Genomic DNA, 21,423 nt, shown 5'->3' on the forward strand with positions numbered 1-21,423 from the left:
GTAGTGTCACATTCACTCTGTACAGAAGTGAGTGTAGCTCTTTCTTGAGTTCTCTGGCATTCAAGTACCCCAAAAGTATACAAACCTGTCAATTATCGTTTTCTACACTTATGTTAATGTTATTAAATTGTTAGTATGTCAGAAGGTTCACAGAATAATGCTAATGCACACAGTTTCTGTTTGTTATCAAGCCTTTTTTAAGCCATGCAACAAAATGTATTGAAACAACCTTCTTACCAGAAGATTTATATTGAGTTGTCCACAAGTTTGATCAGATCTTATTTTTTGTGGTTATCTGAATAATAGTGCAGTCATATGGTCTAACGTAGGTAGATGTTAGACTGTAGACTGTAAGTAGTAGGATGTAAGTCACATTTATTTCTCAGCAGGACAAGCCTCACATCATTTGTCTACTAAATGTTGCACCATAAATTTGTCGTGCTTAAAATATTTGAGAGTTTCCCAGCAGAACAAAGGGGTCTTTGTGCCTTCCAACCCACCACCTCGCTTGGTTTAGCAAACGGTGCACTTCATTAACTAGCACGCTGCATGAAGTTGAATTGAGACAGGAAGGGAGGAGAGAGCTTGGCTTAGCTGCAAAATGTTTTGGGTTTTGGAGCAATAATGAGCATGATCTTTTTGGTCTTTTCATGTCGATGTACAAGTTTTGGATTGGATTGTTTCGACTGGTTGAATTTATCCTCAGAAAAACATTATACAGTTAGGTTCGCTTCGTTTGAAATCCACTGTGACATTTTAGCTCATTTGTAAGTCAGATTAAAAATATTCTCTATTGTAAAATAAACCCAGTTTATATAGCTAGAGTGAAACATCTTACAGCTGTTCGTGCTCTCTGTGCTATGATAGCAGCTGGTGTGCTTCTGTTGCTGTGTGGTATAAACGGTATACAGTACAGCCTCTGTCAATTCAAAGGTTTTACAGATCATGACATTATTAAAATTAGGTACCTATAACCTCAGATGAACAACTGAACGTGGCAGATTACATGGTGTAATTTTGTGTTTAACAAAAATTCTTCCCTGGTAAGTCTGCTGCCCCAGTGACCTGCCCCAGATAAGTGGAAGGAAATGGATAGATGGACAGAAATTAAGACAAAATGCAGAAGTAGAACACCCTTACTGCTTCCACAGGAATTAAGAAAATAAAAGCAACCATGTTCTGTTAATCAAATGCACTTGATTAACTGAATCTCCACATGAGCGCCTATATAAAAGCAGAAGTTTTAGTAGTTTGCAGTTTTGGAGAATTCAGGTGTGTGCTAATACGATTGGAAGCAGGAAAGACAGACATGATGCAGCTGTTGTTGTGCATCATTCTTGGAAGCATTATAAAGCCATTCCCAAACAACAGGAAGTCCATCATTCTGCACTGAGAAAGATCATTCACACATCAAAAACGCTCAAGACAATTACCAATCTTCTCAAAAGTAGTCATCCCAGAAAAGTCACCCGAGTGCTGGACTGTGCAAAGAAACTGCAATAATTGGTGGTATTTGTCATGTGTAATATATGTTTTGTTGTTCATCACAGGTTCTGTTTATTTTGGTAAGAACTAGAGCCGGTTTTATTATGTCCTAATGTTACAGAGGGTGAATTTACTTACCATTACTGTACAAAGGAACTGAATAAATTGACTGTACATATAGGATCCAACTTTGCCAGTTTGGATTGGATCGATATCCGATTCAGTTATTAGTTTAGAACTTCCCTTACGTCCCCTGGAGTAGGACATAAAGTTTCTTATTTATATACTGTTAGTTTAATTGTAAACACTTTCTGAGCTAATGCTGGAAGGGGCATACTGTCACAGCTAGCTAATCCACATGAGATAATGAGTACATGTTAACTAACAACACTGACAGTGTTTTATAATGAAGAGAAATGTTTATAGCCTAAATGCTATAAGATTAATAAAACTATATGTTCTTGCTAAGAAATAAAATGCTTACATCAGAGAGAAACATCAGATAAAGATCAGCTCCATCGTGAAGAAACAATATTTACTAAATAAATAAATACGTTCTCCTCAGAAACCGGTAGGGCTGCTCGATTATGGCAAAAATGATAATCACGATTATTTTCACTGAAATTGAGATCTCGATTATTTGACGATATTTATTTAACCCTTTAAGACCTACTATAGAACCAAGTCCGCCAGAGCTTATATTATTTTTTTTACATGTTGTAGTGCCATTTGTGGGAGCATTTCAAGTTGCTATACAACTGTTATAGCCCATATTTTAATAATATGTATGCATTAAGTCCATAGTAACTAGATTAATTGCAAAAAAGTGCAATAAACTACAAGAAAATTGAAAATCGTTTTTGTTTTTTAACATACATTTCTACTTGGGGAAATTTAAGAGGTTTATCCCTCAAAACTTTAAATACAAAAAAGTTGCAAAAAATAGTTTACAACAACAGGAAATTTATTTTGAGTGTCTTCATAGTTTTATTTTGGAGATACACCAATTTTTGTATACACTGCAGGAAAAACAAAAAAACAATCCTATGATGCAAATTTGCAAAGAAAACAGCATGTTCATCAAAATAAACTATTTCCAGCAGTGCAATTTGAGTTCTAAGCATCCCAGAAACTATTCAGAAAAGTCAAACATGACCAGTATAGGTTTTTAAGGCCTACAAGTAAAGAACTACATTTCCGCGAAAATGACATCACTTCCGGTTTCGGCCAGGAAATGGCAGACATGTGACAGTTCGCGCTGACGACTTTTTCAATGTGGGAAGTGTTATGAACAGCTGATCGGATCGGCAAAGCGTGTTTCTGGAATATTATGTTTTTGTTCCTGCAAGCGCTTTTTATGCAATTTTTGCAAAGCTTTATGTGGAAGGAAACCGTGACCGAGGACAAGCTGATGGCATAAGATGTAAGTACAACTCCTCCGGTTTCATATGCAAAACAAATTATTGCGCTAGCTTACGCGGTTCAGGTTCTACAGGGATTTAAAAATAGTTACACAAAACGGAGCATGCTGCTCTGACCGGATTTAAAGGGTTAACAATGACTTTAAAAAGTAATATAAAATAGTGTGCAACACCACTGAAGTTTTTTTTTTTTACCTCTCTTTTCAACCAACAGCAGTCACTCTCCTCTTCAAATAACTTCTGCTTAACTTTCTGAGCTTCCCTCGGGTCCTCTTAATCAGCGGTCTCCAACCTTTTTTGCGCCACGGACCGGTTTATGCCCGACAATATTTTCACGGACTGGCCTTTAAGGTGTCGCGGATAAATGAGGGAGGGGCTAATAATCGGCTCAGTCATTTTTAATGATCGTTGAAAGCCCAGATCGTAATCGTGATTAAAATTCGATTAATTGAGCAGCCCTAGAAACCGGTTCTACAGTCTGGCCTTTTGTCTCAGAGACTGTTTCCGGATATGTCCACTACTTATCATGAATGCCAAGTCTGCTTTCAGTTTCTATTCTGGATGATGAGGTGAAAGTCAAAAATAATCCACTTAGGTGATGATGAAAACCTTCAGGAAATCAATATTTGAAGGAGTAAGCACAACAGGTTCTGATGTAGATCAAGAAAGTGAAACCTGCAATTTTTAGTCCACGCTGGTTCTTTTCTTTAAGCATCGAGTTCCTACACTCAGCTCTACACAGGCTGCAGGTTGCATAACATGGCACTAAGGTTCTACAGCTTTAAACCTGTGTGACATAAACAGTCTGTGTTTAGATAATGCTTGGGCAACCTGGGTAAATCTGCTGGTTGGCTGTCAGAGATGATCTCGCCTGTGTACGTTGAATTCAATAGGGTGGGGTTTATGGACGGAGGGAGTGCAGGTAGAATGAAAAACAGGAACTTCTCTTTTTGCATGCAGCAGTGAACTCCAGACTGTCGGCTGCTGTGTTTGTTTTATTATTGAGAGAACCATTCTCTTATCACGCATTCTCTTGACTGTGCATAACAGGGTTGGGTCAGGTTTGGTTTTGAACTGTTTGAAAAATATTATAATGCAAAACTACTATAAATGTCTCACTGAGAAATTCATATCTAATTAATATTTTAAGCATTATTTTCAGAACAAGTTGGCAGTTCTTGATGTATTTTTTCTGACATTTCATTTTGTGATGTCAGTTAGGTGAACGTAATAAACTACTCGCTAACTACAGAATATGGAGTGTAATACAAAAGTTTTGTCTTGCGTCAAAAAAATATATGAAACTGAATCTAAACTGTATCTGATGTTTTAGGTTGTATTTGCCTAGCAAATAGTGGCAGGTTCTTATTTTTATATTTTGGAGGCATAATTTTTGGGGGGTGGGCAGATGTATTTACTTAAATCATTGCTGAGAGTCAGGAACACGTGGATGGTAGGCAGGCAAGCTTTAACCAATCCAGCCGTTTAGGTCAAATTATAGAAACAATTTCATTACCTGAACATACACTGCAGAGTCGGTGAACCCTACAGGTAAAGGGTGCAAAAAACCTCTTAAAATTTAAGTTCCTGTTCCATTTTTTTTTTCCTTAAAAAACACTGTTGAAACAAAGTGTTTAAGGCAACCCAATGCGTAACATTGGGTTGCCAATGTTAGGCATTAGGTACACTAGAGCTGGGCGATAGAACGATAACGATATGTATCGCGATATAACTTTTACTCGATAGAGAAATTAAGCTATCGCGATAGACCTCGCCGCTCTTGTCCTTTAAAAAAAAAAAAAAAAAAAAAGGTCAGCCAATCCAAATTAAGTAGCGCAGAGCCGAACCAATCACAGCCGCAGCGTCACGTCGCATGACTTGTTACGTACAGCACAAGTGCCAAGCCGCACGTGTGTTTGTTTGGGAAGCAGCCAGCGGGTAATGGAGGAAATGAGTGTGCCGACTAGAAAAATCAACCGAGCGTGACCGAAGAGAAAACAGATGATGGTTCCAATGCCGGAGAGATTGTCGAACGGAAGAGCCATAGAAGTGTGAAGGTATTTCGGCTATTTCAAGTCTGACAAAAAACAGAGTAGCGTGCACTGTAAATTGTGCCGAAAGCAAGTCTGGAAATACAATAAACTGGTGCATGCGTCACACTGTGCGCCACGTTATTGTTTCGGTGAAATGAATTTCTACAATACTGTTACTGTTAATTGTACTCTCTGCAGTGTTTAAATGCTTACATATACACACAGTTACTGTCCGTCCACACATACGACTGTGTTCTGCTTCTATGCCCCAGCTTTGTTTACTTTTTCCCACCGAGGCTTCTAGACTTCTGATTGGCCAACATTTCTGCACGGTTAGGAATCTAGCGCCACCTGCTGCTTTGGCATGTTCATAGCAGCGTTTTCCTTCATTTCTGCCTTTATGTGTGGACGGGATTATTTTTTAAAACGAAAACGGAAAATCTCCGTTTTCAAAAATACCCGTGTACGTGTGGACGTAGCCTCAGTCTCTGACTGGAAGCGTTAATTTGTCATTCGGCTTTTGTCAGACTAAAGTAACTGTTAAAACAGTTTGAAAAGCTAAGCTATACAACAAGGAGAGATTGAGAATTTCCTTTTAGTTCTCAGTTTATTTGATATTGACAAAAGTTAGTCAGTTTTGTCTGTTCTTCTGTAAAACAAACTAAGATTTATTTTTAGAATTAATATTTTGTTTCTAAGTGGAATTGACAATTTAGTAGTCTGTTTCGTTTGTTCTATTTTGAAACTTAAACGCTTTAGCGGCTGCCTTTTGTGTAGTTTGCAATATTTGCCTTTATTTATCTGAAAAAGTCTCATGTTCCTTAAGTACATCTACCCTGTTGAACTTATTATGGGAAATAAATATTTAAATAAAAACAAGCTGCTGATTATTTCACATTTTACTTGTGAGCAACGGCACATTTAAATCTTACAAATATAGTTATTTGGCTTATATCGTGATAGATATCGTTATCGCCTGAAATGAAAAAAACATATCGTGATATGAAAAAATCTCATATCGCCCAGCTCTAAGGTACACTGTAAAATCTAATTAGTTCCCAGAACTCAAAATTAAGGAAACTCGTTGCCTCCAAAAAAACTAAGTAAAGCTTACTTAAGATGACTTTTAGGACTTATACATTGCAAGTCTGCAGTATTAAGAATAACTTGATATTTCTGACTGTACAATACTAATTGTTTACCTACTGACAAACATTTCAAGTTCAACTAAATGAAAAAACAATTTGTGGTAACCTGAATATGATTAAAAATAATTAACAACACTTTTTGTAATGATGTTAAAATGAGCCCAACTTTTATTTTCAAACACAACAAAGTATAACAGCCAACATACTGGACACTGTTCTGCTGAACAACCATCAATTATATTGCCATCACTGTTATAATCTTACAATGAAAGTCTCAGATGTAATTATTCTGAAAATAAGTTTAGGCCTACCTCAAGTTTGTTTTGTACTTACATTACTTATATGATAAAAATAAAATATATTTATTGTTCTGTCACAAGTGCAGTCTCTAATTTAAACAACACATTTGTTTTGCATTCCAACACATGAGCTGGAATGTTGTATTATTTTAAGGATGGCTTGTTTCCAGTCGAGGCATTACTTCCTGAATGACTATCATAGATCGAGGCGATCCAAATGTAAGTGCAGAAGAAAGTCTTTAACTTCCCTTAAGTACAGTGGCAGTGGATGTGGGTTGGAGATGGAATGAGCTTGAACCTGCAGGCGACCATCTTCACTGACCACACCATCTGTGACGGAGGACTCATCTCTCCTGTTGTCCTGCAAGCAAACAATCATATTTTTTGGAACATGAACTTAATTGCTTTCTTAAAACATTTTTTTCCGCATTTGGTATAAAACAGACTCCAATTTAGACAATCTCAGGCTCCCTCCCCACCGGAGAGGTGACATTCAATGTCCCAATTGTCAGTCTGGATAGCCGTAACCACCAGCCAACACACAATAATGTCATGAAAGCATCATTCATTTCATTCTAATGATGTGCAAAATGATTTGGGCACAAAACAAATTTTGCTGTTAGAAAACTTGCAGACTTCACTATATACAGTGTAGACCCTCTAAACTAAGTTTGGGGGATGTGATCTTTCGAGAAATGCAGACCAAACTGTTGTTGTTTGTTTACTTACACAGCATGTCTTGTAGAATTAACTGGAGTCACCAGCAACAGCATAGTGCAGTCATATCTCAAGTAGGGCAGGGCGATATGACCAAAAATATTTATCACGATATACATTTGAAAATTTGCAATAACGATATAACTGACGATATAATTGACACTAGACAAAATACTTTACAACTCCACAACTTTATTAGTGCAAAAAACCCCATCAATGTATTTTCACTTAAACAAGCAGCTGTTTTTTTATGTGCATTAAAGTTACTGTATATAAAAACGTAACAGTGCAAATTCCTTGCTGTCAGTTTAACCAAAAGGCATTTCCAGTGGAAATTGGCCGACATATCCTCAGCATAACCATGTATAATATCCACAAAACTTAAAAAGAGGTTGTACACACATACAATACGGTAATATTATGTTGAAACGCAATACGTATCACTCCGCGAGGCGCCTGCCTACGATAGCCGTAATGCTCTGACAATCCATCAAGCGGTACGGGTTCGTAGCTTAGCAAAGTCGTACTAAAACACTTGCCAGATTTTCGAGTGCCGTGTACCACATAAAATCGTTTCGAGGTCAGTAAACACAACCAGAATTCATACATAAGGCACACGGGATTATAAGGGGCACTGTCAATTTTCAGAAAAATCAAAGGATTGATTTTAAGTGTGCCGTATTTTCCAAACAACACGGTAATAACGACGCCCGCTAGCATGCTCAACCAAAAATAGTGCTTTGTTGTGTATCTGACGGACGAAAGCTAAACCAGTTCCACACCACTGAAGTTGCAGCATTTTTACAAACCAATTCTGGTTCATCCGTTCCATTCAATGATCCGCTTTCGCTCTTCTCATTCTGCGTCACCGCCATGTGCGTATGTAAACATAGGCACTGCGCATGCGCGTTTTACCCATATTCTATCGCGATATTTCATTTTCCTATTGTTGCCCAAAATTACACCGGTATTACCGTGAATGGTATGGATAGAGATTGACAGACCACGTGACTTTCGCGCATTGCATGCCGGGAACTCGTGGCAAAACAATCCAAGTACCGCATCAAATGCAAGCATTTGCAGCACCGCAAAACGTTCATTCTCCGGTTCCAATACCTTCTTGGTTTTTCTTTGCCCCCCAAAAAAGGTATGTACAAAACGAAGGAGAACAATGCCGGACCGTACAAAGACAGACTCGACGAAAAGGCAAAGAAAAGATACGAGGAAAAAATCAAAGGAGTGAAAGGGTTAGACCCTTACGAGCACACAGAGGGACAAAATACGTTAGCATGCTGCCCAACTTTCACCACGCTCATATTTATAATTATACGGTTCTTGGAGTGAGTGCATACACTCATGAAGTTTAGTAACTTCAGGTCACTGCAACAAGCCCAGGTACAGTTTACCGACGGATGGGTGCAGGACCTTGAAATGCACCGTGTAGAACGAAAGACCATCGTACGTATCATAAGTTTACCAGTCTTACAAATTGTCTTCATAAATACACATTCGTTAACCGTTTATTAATAGGACCTTTGAGCTCAACGGTAATTAATTAGTAGTGAAAATAATTTCTTGTACGCATTACAGAAATGTAGCAGTGACAATAATATTGTATGCTGTAATCGTACTGGGCAATTAGTGATACAAAACAACTGTTTTATCCTGTGAATAAAAGTATATGTTTTTGTCAATGTACCATGGTAATAACAGAAGCGAAACGCAATATTCTGTCAGGACAATTCATTATTTATGCACAATAAACAAAGGAGCATAGTGCGACAATTTCTGTTCAGCGCCAGACTTGCTTGTAACCTATATCACCAATTATGTTATGAAAAATGACGTATTAACTACTACAAAACACTTACCTTTGTGGGAATGCTTGGAGCAGACTAACATGTGAGCTGGAGTGTTCTGGGACGTTATATTTAGGCTTCGAATGGCTGCAATCCAGGCCATCCGTCGGCTCTTTGTTACTTCGGAAACATGACTTGAACAATTTCTCTTCAACTACGTAATCCGATAACAACTGATCTCTTTACCCGTCAGTTTCCCGTGGCTGTCATGCGACCGGCTATTGCAGTTAATAATACAACAGCCTCTTGCCATTTTTTGTGTTTCTTTTTATCGCTGTGTAACTGATTTCAATTGAAAGCCTGCGTGCGCTAGTACCTCTTGCCACGAGTTCCCAGAATCCTTTGCGGTTTTACCCCTGAATGATGTCACATTTTCAATCTCTATAGCCCAACCCTAATCTCAAGTCTAATAACAGAAGACTGGAAAAGATCAGTAAAGAAACAACTTCCCCAAACCAAAGCACAAATAAAACAATAAGTAAAACAGGCTGATCTAAAGTATGATTAAAGTTCAGCCTGATTAATATAAATGTCACTGACAGTTGCTAATATATTGGAAAACCAAAATACTTACCACCAGAGGTGGGTCGAGTATCAAGTAAGAGTATCATTACTTTAAAATATTATTACTCAAGTAAAAGTGAAAAGTAGTCGTCAAAAAAGTTCCTCGAGTAAGAGTAAAAAAGTACTTGGAGAAAAGGCTACTCAAGTACTGAGTAAGTAGCGAGTAACTGTTTGAAATGTCCGATTTATTTTATAAATAAATGCTATCAGACAAACAAAAATAAATAAATATACAAACTTTAGTATTTTCAAAAGGAATATATGTAAAAACATCAAGAAAATAAGGCACATCAATTCTAATTTCCAGATTTCAGTTTTTCACAACATAAAGCTTTTTTCACCAAAACCTACAGTAAATAATATAAATAAACAATGCAAACAATTTCCAGTGACAAGATATGCTGTAAACTTTAAATTCATTTTTGCTCCAAATGGCACAGCAGCCTCAGAGAAAAGATTAGAACAAGGTATCTTCAACATATGTACATACAAGACAGCTCAGTTTACCATAAATTGTATGGGTGTACATCTATTTCTGCATATTTAGCAAAAATGTGCCATTTCTTCACTCGGTGAGATGATGGTTAAGCTTCAGCAGCAGTTTGCTCTCAAGGTTCTTTCTGTGAAGCTGTAACTGTTTAACAGTGAACAGGAGTCCTGCATGACTGAGAAGTCCTTCACAAGCTCCAGATGCAGGAAGAGCTATATTGGTTTTGATCAACAGCTTCTTGATGTGAGGAAAGCCATGCAATAGATCCACACCTCCAGTGAATGGACATGAAAGGTACCTCTCCAGCTTCCTTTCTTCTGGCTTTCCTGACCCCATGGATCCACCATCTTAGTCGGTTAGGCTGCTGTTTGTGCTGGCTTCATCCAGCTCTGTGTCTAGGTGATGTCTGATGAAGTGGAGACCTGTGGAAAGATGTATGGTTTTCAAAAGAATTAGGTCTGGTCATTATAGTGCTGTATACACTGCAAAGCTGGGGATGTTTGTTTGGAGCTAGCCTCCAAAAGCTGGCCATACACTGTGCGATTTTTGGCCCATTTTGAGCCGATTTTGCAGTCCCGCAACCGTTTTGGGGATCGGCACTGAGTTCTGCCTTAATTGCGTGTCGTGCATCGTGTAGTATACATGGGATAACGAAAAGCAGTTAACACCTCACGACCAGCTCCCAATCATCAATTGTGTGGTCACATGATAATCAAACCAGTTTGAAATCCTGTCGCCCCTCAACGCAGCCTCTCACACTGCGCACGCACAAACACAGAAATGAAAGTGAAAAGGTGGAGCAGCACAGCGTGTGATCTGGACACAAGAGATGGAGGCACAACTTGCACTTATCCGAATATAATATTTATATTGTACGAACGTGATAATTATGTATATTGTAATAACGTGATATTATATTGTTCAAACATGAAAGGTATATTGTATCAACATGATAGTATATTGTACAAACATTAAAAGTATATTGTTAGAACAATAAACTTTTCATGTTATAACGTGATATAGCTCTATTTATCTTTTGCCTGGGTGGCAGCTCTACGCTTCCGTATCCGAGGCTTTTCAATGTGGCCTCACAAAATTATTACAACTACAACAACCATGAAAAGAGTTGGATGGACATTGCTGCTCAATTACAGCTGCCTGGTTAATGTTTTTTTTATTAGTAATTTAGCAAAGTTTATGGTGGTGGTTTGTGTGTGTCTGTGTGAGTGAGTGAAAGACACAAAGAGGGAGAGCGAGAGACAGATTTTGTATGATAAGCTTCATGTTATGAATGCACAGTTTGAGCACTCAGGTCACATCAGAGCATCAGGCCGTATTGTGTGAGACCTGCATCGTGACCTATGAACTTCTAACTAGGGCTGCTCAATTAATCGAATTTTAATCACGATTACGATCTGGGCTTTCAGCTATCATTAAAAATGACTGAGCCGATTATTAGCTCCTCCCTCGTACTTTACTCTCGCGCTGCTCCGTGTGGCAAATCGAGCGCACCTCTCTGCATTTTGAACACGTGTCACAACAATTAAGAGCAGCGGTCCCCAACCTTTTTTGCGCCACGGACCGGTTTATGCCCGACAATATTTTCATGGACCGGCCTTTAAGGTGTCACGGATAAATACAACAAAATAAAACTAGTACTGGTACCGAAAAAAAGAAAATTTATTCATAACACACGTGAAAAGACCAAGGAAAACAGAGTAAACGATAACAAAATAATGCTGAAAACCGATAAAAACCCTGAAAACTATACATTTCACACCTGAGCCTCAACTCTCACGGCCTGGTACCAAACGACTCACGGACCGGTACCGGTCCGAGGCCCGGGGGTTGGGGGCCGCTGATTAAAAGGACCTGAGGGAAGCTCGGAAAGCTAAGCAGAAGTTATTTGGAGAGGAGAGTGACTGCCGTTGGTTGAAAAGAGAGGTAAAAAAAACTTCAGTGTTGTGGAAACATTATGGGTTCGCCGAGTCAGACGTGGATCAAGTAGACATAGTGTGTAAACTTTGCTACAGTGTCGTAGCTGCACCACAGAGCAACACTGCAAAGTTCACTAAACATAGATGTTTACATTTTTCATTTATTTTTTATATTGCAAACATTTGCACTGTTATCAGTATTTGCACACTATTTTATATTATTTTTTGACAATCTTTAAAGTCATTATTCAATACATTGTTATTGTTAAATAAATATCGTCAAATAATCGAGATCTCAATTTCAGTGAAAATAATCGTGATTATCATTTTTGCCATAATCGAGCAGCCCTACTTCCAACCCCTGAGATTCAATTGTACAGTTTGAGCAGGAGCTGAATAACGTGACTGAAAAAAAATCGCAGTGTTTGCCCAGCTTAATGCAGACTGTTTAAACTAAACAAGCTGCTGTTTCAGATAATAAACCCTGTCACCCGCAGTATTGCCTTCTGTTTTAACAGTTAAAGCAGTAGAGACGAGTTGTTTACATGTGCGTTGAACTCTAGTGTCATTAACCAGGCTAGCTGTGAGCTTATAGCTCACGCTAGCTAACCAGCGAGCAGTTAAAAGGACAGCCGAAGCTGCACAAAACACCCACAAACGTATCTCACTACAACGTAGCGCCGAAAATATGACTCGCAGCTCGACACAGCTGCTGTAACATAAGACTGGCATACAGCTAACCACAGCTAAAAAGATATTTAGAGAAAACTTACCGTTTCCTCAGGTTACACGAGTTCAGTTGTTTCACGCTGAAAAGTTGGTTTGTTTTGGCTCTCACTGAAGACACCGACACTGAAGACATAGCTGTTCTTTTGTACTGCTTTTAAGCGAAACATTCTTAGTATATGAGGCCAAGGGTGTTCATCCTCTTCAGCTCTAACGTAGACGACTGGTTCTGCCATGTTTCTTCTTTCTGTGTGTCCGCTACTTTGAAACGCTTGGGCCGCTCTGCCCGCCACAGTTTCAAACTGGTCATGTGACTGCATCTGATTGGTAAAAAGGTTACCGGAAACTCTACTGGCGCCATGTTATCTAATGTGTTAAACTAATTTTTTTTTTTTTTTTAAATAACGAGTCGAATTTTGCAAATGTAGCGGAGTAAAAGTACAGTTTCTTCTTCACAAATGTACTCAAGTAAAAGTAAAAAGTATCGTGCAAAAAAGGTACTTTAAAAGTACATTTTTTTCAAAAACTTACTCAAGTAAATGTAATGGAGTAAATGTAACTTGTTACTACCCACCTCTGCTTACACCTGAGTTGATGTCTTTCTGTCCAACAACAGGAGTGCTGGTCCCGAGCCTCAAAGACAGTAAGAAGCAAGCAGAGGGAGAAAAAGCAGAACATTTTTCAGAAACTGATTTGATCCTTAATGGCTGTTGACATTAATAGATGTCACAGATGTTCAACAGCTGCCACAAAGCATGAAAAAAACATGGATGTCTCTGAAAACTTAGGTGCATTTTTGTAAATATGTGATGTCTTGATAAATCGAACAGATGTTTGAACTTTACACAGATACATTCTCGCCTGAAAATATCTTAAAAGTTTATTTTGTGACCCAGAAAAAGTAATACGTTTTTTAGCCGCGCTCCTCCGCCATTGCCGCGCTTACAAGTACACAGGCTTCGACAACCATGGCCGACAAATGCGATCCTCCTTTTCCCCAGACTACCCTTTCTGGGTCACAAAATAACCTTTTAAGATATTTTCAGCCGAGAATGTAGCTGTGTAATGCTCAAATATCTACTTAATTTATCAAAATATCACATATTTGCAAAAGCTCTGTTATCCACCAGCGCGATAGCTGACCGGGAGGTCAAGGCTTGATAACAGTCAGCGAGCACTGCTAACTCCTGGCGTATTGTTTTCAACCCCCCTTGCGGTCTTTTGCTACTCAGGTTAAACATGATATATATATATAATTAGTTAGTTAATTAGTTATGGCTATGGATTGAAAACACCCCCGCACCCTACCCCACCCCTAACGGCTGCACCGCCCGAAGAATTTTGTCTGGGCTCTTATCTCACTGTTTTTATTTCAAACAATCAACAGAAAATTTCACAGACATATTTTTATGTAAGGTTTTTAAGACTGTGGTGTTAATTTTTAAGTAACATGAGCCCAGCCGCAGCAGCAACGCTAGGCTAACACTAACTAGCTAGCAGGATTATAAACCTGGTGCTAAACTAAGAGAAGCCACAAAATCAGTTTGAATAAGAGTAAACATTTACTCACCAAGTCAGTGTATCAGCTAAAGAGCCACAGCAATGACAACAATAATATCCTGAGCTGAGCTTTTCCAGGTTTGCTCAACATGTTCTATAACAAACGCTGGCACCATGAACATGCAGACTGATCCGAGAGGGAGGAGGACGGTAGTGACGTGGCATTTTCAAAACCCATCTTTCATCCTTCCGCACTGAGAAGCAAAACTTCCAGCTTACTTAGTTTTTCTAAGTTAAGACAACTCAAATAAATTGAGTTTATCACCGTTTTTGCATCAAAAGTACTGGTAACTTATTTAAATCGAGTTCTAATAACAAATTGATAAAAACTGAGTTCAGCCTATTTAATATTTTTAATTAAACACAATATTACATTTTACTGTGTAGGTACTCAAGTTTTTCACCTTAAAGGATCACATGTGAAGGCTATAGAATCATTAGCTCACGCTGGGCGCCGAACTAGCCTATTCTATTAACAATGGGTATTACAGGGCACTGGTTTAGCTCAGTGGGATGACCAGGCGACCATATGCCGCATTGGTTTATGGTCGGCTGGCCTGGGTTTGAATCGACTCGCGGCCTTTTGCTGCATGTCTTCCCCCTGGTTTCCTGTCAGTCTCTACTGTCCCTATCAAATAAAGCTGAAAAGGCCAAGTTAAAAAAACAAAAACAAAGGGTGTTAAATCTACTGGGTAAATGAAGTTCTGATTATGGTATGGTATGTCACCTCTCTGTGACATTACTAAGGGCTCTCTGTGGAAAGCCTTCCTGTCACAGGTGACAAAGAAAGCCAAAAACATGATAGATCTGGGCAGTGTGGTACAGCATCATTGGTTGGCCGAGTCTGTTGGCACTTTAAGTATGGTCAGGAAGCTGTGCGTAAACTTTAGGAACCCCCAAATGAATCCAGCACAGGATACCTGTAAGTACCCTCGATGGAGTAAATGAATGAAAATGTATTACAACTGTATATAGAAACAGAAATGAATCTTCTCTTAGAATATGATTTTAGCATAGTAGCCAATGGGCAGTTAACGTGCTGTGATATTAGGTCATTGGTGGCACTGAGAGCTGAGTTAACCCTATCTGTATTTGGTAAACTTGTTCACTATCAGCCGTGTTAACTGCATTTGGCTTATTTACAGTGACACTTCTGATATTAAATTTTATTTGTTGAGTCACATGTGTTATGTTTTCTCTTGTTGACAGATAATAGCATCTCAGCAAATAAGATGATTTGTGTTCACTTAGCCAGATTGTCTTTTAATTATAATCTGTTCTCATAGTCATTATCTTAGGAACTGGAGAAATGGGGAGGTGTAAACAGCTCTGACAGTCTTTTTATATTATGATGTTATGACTGAGTTTCTTTGTAGTCTATTACCAAATACTTACAAAGTAAGTAGCCGGTGAACAGTTGTTGGTGGATGAGCAAAACATAGCAAAAACTGAATAAGTAACGGCCAAGTATGGTTCTGTAAAAATATGAAATAATTTCTTTTTTTTGTTCCAATTTTTATCAAAGTGCGCCAAAATCTGTCATGGCTTATTTATTTTCACCCACCTGCTGTTTCACATCTGTTCCCTTCATTACGTTTGACCTTCATGAATTGAAACATTGTTCCTGGATTTTATTATTTCCATAAAACGAGCTGTTTCCCCTGTTGGGTCACAATGGCTTTTGTTTAACTAAATGTCCTGCCCTCATAAACATTCCCTTCTGGCATAGCAGCACTTGTGGGCACACAGACGCCAGATCATATAACTGAAGGATGTTATTTTGTTTTCGTTAGCCTTCCTTCATGTTTAGATAAGTGTGTAATCATTCACGCAGTAATAATGATCTACTCCAAGAACATTCCACAGTAATAAAGTGGCTGAAGGGTAGAAATATAATATTATGGGCTTTTATAATCTCTGACTGCCTTATCGATGAGACGGGCTTGTGTGTTTTCTGGCCCACGTCGGCCAGTCCTGGCAATCGCTGTGCAAACAGGAACATACTTTAGTTGTATTTGTACAGGGTGTTGGTAGCTGATGGTTGCTAGGGGCAAAATGAGTGCTGGTGTCCTGCTGTCCTCGAAAGGGGCGGCTTTTCTTTCATGATTAAGATTCATCTAAAGAAATAAAACCTGGTAAAGCACAGAGCATACATGCACAGGGACAGCTGTTGTTGTGGTAAGGAAATATTCTTCTGATGTGATGCATCATTAGTTATAGGTGCAGCTGCATCCCACTCTCTAGTCAGTAGTATTTATACTGTAAGAACACCAAATGGCTGCTGCTCTGCTGCTGTCTGGCTCAGCCTGTAGCTGCCACTTTTGTTCTTTGTGGAGGGAGAAGGCCCGGCCCATCACCCCCCGTAGACAGAGTTGCAGTGTTTGTCTCTAACCAGTGGCAGGCACGAAGCAGCCTGAAGTGGATCTATTGCCTGCCAGCCACACAAGAAAAGTTGTTATTCAGTCCTCACAAGCAGCAAGATCCAGGGCACAACTGCTTTTCTTGTGGCCTTTTGTTGCTCGCCAAACCTTCTGTCAGTGTTATGCACTTTGAGACGCTAATGTGAAGTCTGAGATGTAGCCAAAACAGACCATCGAGGTCAGGTGAAATCTATCAGATTAATTCTAGTTTAGTCTTTCGAAAGAATGTGTCAGTCAGTATTAGTCATAATAATGTTTAGCAGTAGGAATTCAAACATTCCAGCTCCCTACCAAGTACTGATACCAGTCACCCGTAACAAGCACTTCTTGGTGCTGTGTAGCTGCACAGTACCAGTTCCACATTCAAACCAGAAACCTTCTTACTGTGAGGCAGCAGTACCACTCATGCCCCCATCATGCAACCACATTTTTAGGTAAAATGTGAAACTAAAAGTTGATTTCTTGGAACAGAGCTATGAGTGGTTTACAGAAATGTGATCCCGGATACTGAATAACAGCTGCACTAGAAACAAAGCAATGGTTTCATTCTAACCCACTCCTGACAATGGTAGATGTCCTGTCTTAGACGTCAGATGCAGAATAGATGGAAATTCAAAATGTCATGTGATGCTCAATGACGTGCACCCAGTTGGTTCTCGGGTGAGCTTGTTCGAAGTGGACTAAATCTGGTTTAGCTTCAAATATTTAGAAACCACTAAGTGGGTTTTTTTTTTCTTTGACCTATTTCACTTTGAAGGCCAAACAGTCAGATCTTTGGTTCTGTGTATTCATCCCTCTTTTTCCTATTTACTTTACACATAATGATCAATTTATGTAGTGAAATGTGGGCAAAAGTTTGTAGTTCAGCTTTTATTCAGATACTCAGTGAGTTTAAGATCAGCAGGTTTTTGCAGCAGAAAGCTGTTCAATGTGGTGACGATTTAGGGCGAGTCCACCATCCCAGCACGTGTGGCCTAAATGGCCTGGTCACAAGATTTTCTGCAATTTAAAGTTTTTTTTCCCAGAGGACCTCTGGATTTCTCCCAGGATTATAGACGTGCGTGATTATGACCTGTGTTAGTGTTTTCCCAGGACTCTGTGTTATTTTGTCAGCAGATTGCAAAGTGAAGCTCCCTGTGAAAAAGTCTTTATTTACACGAGAGATAACCATATTGTGTACATACACCAGTGCATCTCGTGCTGTTTTGTTCCTGTCATGTGAAGCCAAGTAGAGAAATGGTTGTTACTTCATGTTGCCTTTGATAGTGGGTCAATGAAGGGTGGCCATGGTATTTGGACTGGTAATTTTTACATCGTCAACCACTTCCTTTACTCAGATATTGGCAGTATATTCTTACCTACAGCAGATGAGCAGAACAATGTTTTGTGACCTGTGACACTCAAGAACCAGTTTCCCTTTGTGAATTGTGAAGTTAGACTACCAGGAGATTCAAACCAGGAACCTTCTTGAGGTGACAGTGTCAATCAACATGAATCCATAAATCTTCTTTTACCAACCAGGTTTATTGTGGGGCAAACATGTGACAAAGTTTTTGTGTGTACATCCCTGGTTACTCACGAGAACATGTTTGTATCCCTGGGGCTTTACAAACACACTGGGGACATTTTCTTCCTTGCCAAACATTTATAAAAGTATAGCTTGTGCTGTTTGCTAATCTGCATTGTTTACATGTATGTTTACTTGCTAGCGGTGTTTTTCTGGTTCTTTGAGCACTCAAAACGCTTTAAATAACAAGTCTTATTCATACACACATTCACACAGACTTACACGATGAATGAATTGGGAGCAATCTGAGTTTAGCATCTTGGCCAAGGATGCATGGCCTGCAGATTTTAGCAGCCAGGGATTAATACAGCACACGTCCATTTGATGCTGTGTTTGTTTACAATGTGTCTAAAGTGTAAGCTAAGCCTGAACCTCGCTTAAGTGCTGACATGTTGAATGTAAATAGGATAATGTGTATTTTGTGACTTATTTTAGCAAATGTGGCTTCTGTCATGTTTTTTTTTTCTTTGTAGAGGAAACTTTTGGGGGGTATTTTTTGTGTTTGTACAACTTTTGCTAAAGAATTGTTTAAATTAACTAGTTAACAAGTTACCATGAAGCCATTGCTTCATGCTCCAACCTCTCCACGTCTGGGCTGGAGTCCGTCCCAGCTGTCAGTAAACATATCAAAATCATCAGGAGTTAACCTATGGGAGTGGGTTATTAAATAATACAGGGGTTAGCCCATAGTCTCTAATCTGTGTCAGCTATGGACTTTGTGTTTAACCGTGGTCCCGCATAGAGTCAGTGATCACAAAGTCGTACTGGGTCTGCCTCGTTCAGCATGCGGCCTAAGTGGTGGTTTAAAGTGGTGCTGTAGTGCATGGGGGGATTCAAGCCCTAAGCCCAAGCTTACTATCACAATGCCCCATTATAGCCTGTGGATTAAGGCTGTTATTAAACACAAACCTCATTTCCCCATATGAGGCAAAACCAAATAGCCTGGATACAATTCCAGTATTGTACCCCTCTCTGCCGTTTTCTGAGATAGAGCTATTCTTGCCTACCTTGAGGGTATAGTGAGAAATATTCTAATTGATCTGATGTGTATTTACTGGGTAGAATCTTATTATCTATTTTCGATCATGTGAATACTTCTGTGGTTGATGCTTTTAGTCAGTTAGCTGTGTGTACTGTAATCCATGATTTGCTTCATGGCATATGTGAATCTAAACCTTACTTATTTCAGTTTGTTGAGTTAAAGAAGACACTTGAAGCCGTCAATTTGGATAAAATATTTTTTTTTACCTTATATAGACCAGAAAATAAATTCATTAACAAAAAGGAACCCCCCAAAAAGCCGTTGGGCTCTATATGACTTATCTCACTTTGTGTGTGTGTGTGTATTAATATCTTTGTGGGTACCAGAAATTGGAAGTTTACTATACTATACCAACAGCCCTTATGGGGACCAAAATCCCATTTCCCAGTTTGAAGGCATTTTTGATACTCAAAATGCGGTTTTAGTTACAGTTAGGGTTACAATTAAGTTAGGGATAGGTTTAGGCAAGGCAAGTTTATTTATATAGCACAATTCAACAACAAGGTGATTCAAAGTGCTTCACAGAGACATTAAAAACAAATAAAAAGCATGATTTAAAATTGATTAAAAAAACAGTAGATAAAATCAGTAGTTAAAATGTAAGTTTTGAAATTTAAGCTTAAAAGTGTGGATTTGGTGTTTTATTCAAATGCAGCTGAGAACAGGTGAGTCTTTAACCTGGATTTAAATAAACTGAGTGTTTCAGGTGATCTGAGGCTTTCTGGGAGTTTGTTCCAGATATAAGGAGCATAAAAGCTGAATGCAGCTTCTCCGTGTCTGGTTCTGACTCTGGGAACTGATAAAAGACCGGATCCAGATGACCTGAGGGATCTGGAAGGTTCATACTGGGTCAGGAGGTCATTGATGTATTTTGGTCCTAAACCATTCAGAGCTTTGTAGACCAGCATCAAAACTTTAAAGTCTATCCTCTGACGGACAGGCAGCCAGTGTAAAGACCTCAGAGCTGGACTGATGTGGTCCACTTTTTTGGTCTTAGTGAGGACTCGAGCAGCAGAGTTCTGAATGAGCTGCAGCTGTCTGACTGATTTTTTTAGGTAGACCTGTAAAGATGCTGTTACAGTAATCAAGCCTACTAAAGATGAATGCATGGACTAGTTTTTCCAGGTCCTGTTGAGACATCAGATCTTTTATCCTTGAAATATTCTTGAGGTGATAGTAAGCTGATTTTGTTATTGTCTTAATGTGTTTTTCTAAGTTTAGGTCTGCATCCATCACTACACCCAAATTTCTCGCCTGGTTTGAGGTTTTTAGGTGTATAGATTGAAGTTCTCTGGTGACCTGTAATCGTTTTTCTTTGGCGCCAAAGACTATTACTTCAGTTTTGTTTTTGTTTAGCTGGAGAAAACTGTGGCACAACCAGTCATTAATTTCCTCAATGCATTTATCAAGAGCCTGTACAGGGCCTCGGTCTCTTGGTGACATTGTGATATATATTTGTGTGTCATCTGCATAGCTATGATAGTTTATTTTGTTGTTCTTTATAATCTGTGCCAGTGGGAGCATGTAAATGTTAAACAGAAGGGGTCCCAAGATGGAACCTTGGGGAACTCCTCATGTGATACTTGTCTGCTCAGATGTGAAGTTACCTATTGATACAAAGTATTTCCTGTTTTCTAAGTATGTTTTGAACCAGTTTAGTACAGTTCCTGAGAGACCTGCCCAGTTCTCCAGTCGAGTAATATGTTGTGGTCAACCGTATCAAATTCTGCACTGAGATCCAGTAAAACTAAGACTGTCATTTTTCCACTGTCTGTATTCAGACATATGTCATTAAACACTTTGGTCAGAGCGGTTTCAGTGCTGTGGTTCTGTCTAAAACCTGCAGTTATTCTGTTTTAAGAAGTAACTGAGCTGTTGAGAAACTGCTTTTTCAATGATCTTACTTAAAAATGGGAGATTTGAGATTGGCCTGTAGTTGTTCATTTGTGTCTTGTCAAGATTGTCCTTTTTCAGTATAGGTTTAATTACAGCAGTTTTTAGTGGTTCTGGAAACACACCTGACATTAAAGAAAGGTTGACGATCAGTAACAGGTCTGACTCCAAAGTCTTTGAGACCTTTTTGAAAAAACTTGTTGGCAGGACATCTAAACAGCAAGAGGAGGAGTTCGGTTGACCTAAGATGTCCTCCAGGTCT

General features: G+C 39.0%; 1 protein-coding gene and 1 long non-coding RNA gene across 2 annotated transcripts in view; both read left to right on the forward strand.

Moving 5' to 3' along the window:
• cdk19 (cyclin-dependent kinase 19) overlaps positions 1-21,423 on the forward strand; it is a 75,820-nt gene that overhangs the window by 17,995 nt on the left and 36,402 nt on the right. The gene's annotated exons all lie outside the window — the stretch shown is intronic.
• LOC120731170 lies at positions 3,267-6,030 on the forward strand. The gene is made up of 2 exons (XR_005695312.1): positions 3,267-4,588; positions 5,973-6,030. It is a non-coding gene; the product is annotated as an uncharacterized LOC120731170 (long non-coding RNA).

Source organism: Simochromis diagramma, unplaced genomic scaffold (genome assembly GCF_900408965.1).
Source record: "Simochromis diagramma unplaced genomic scaffold, fSimDia1.1 OVJJ01000746.1, whole genome shotgun sequence".
Lineage (NCBI taxonomy): Eukaryota > Metazoa > Chordata > Actinopteri > Cichliformes > Cichlidae > Simochromis > Simochromis diagramma.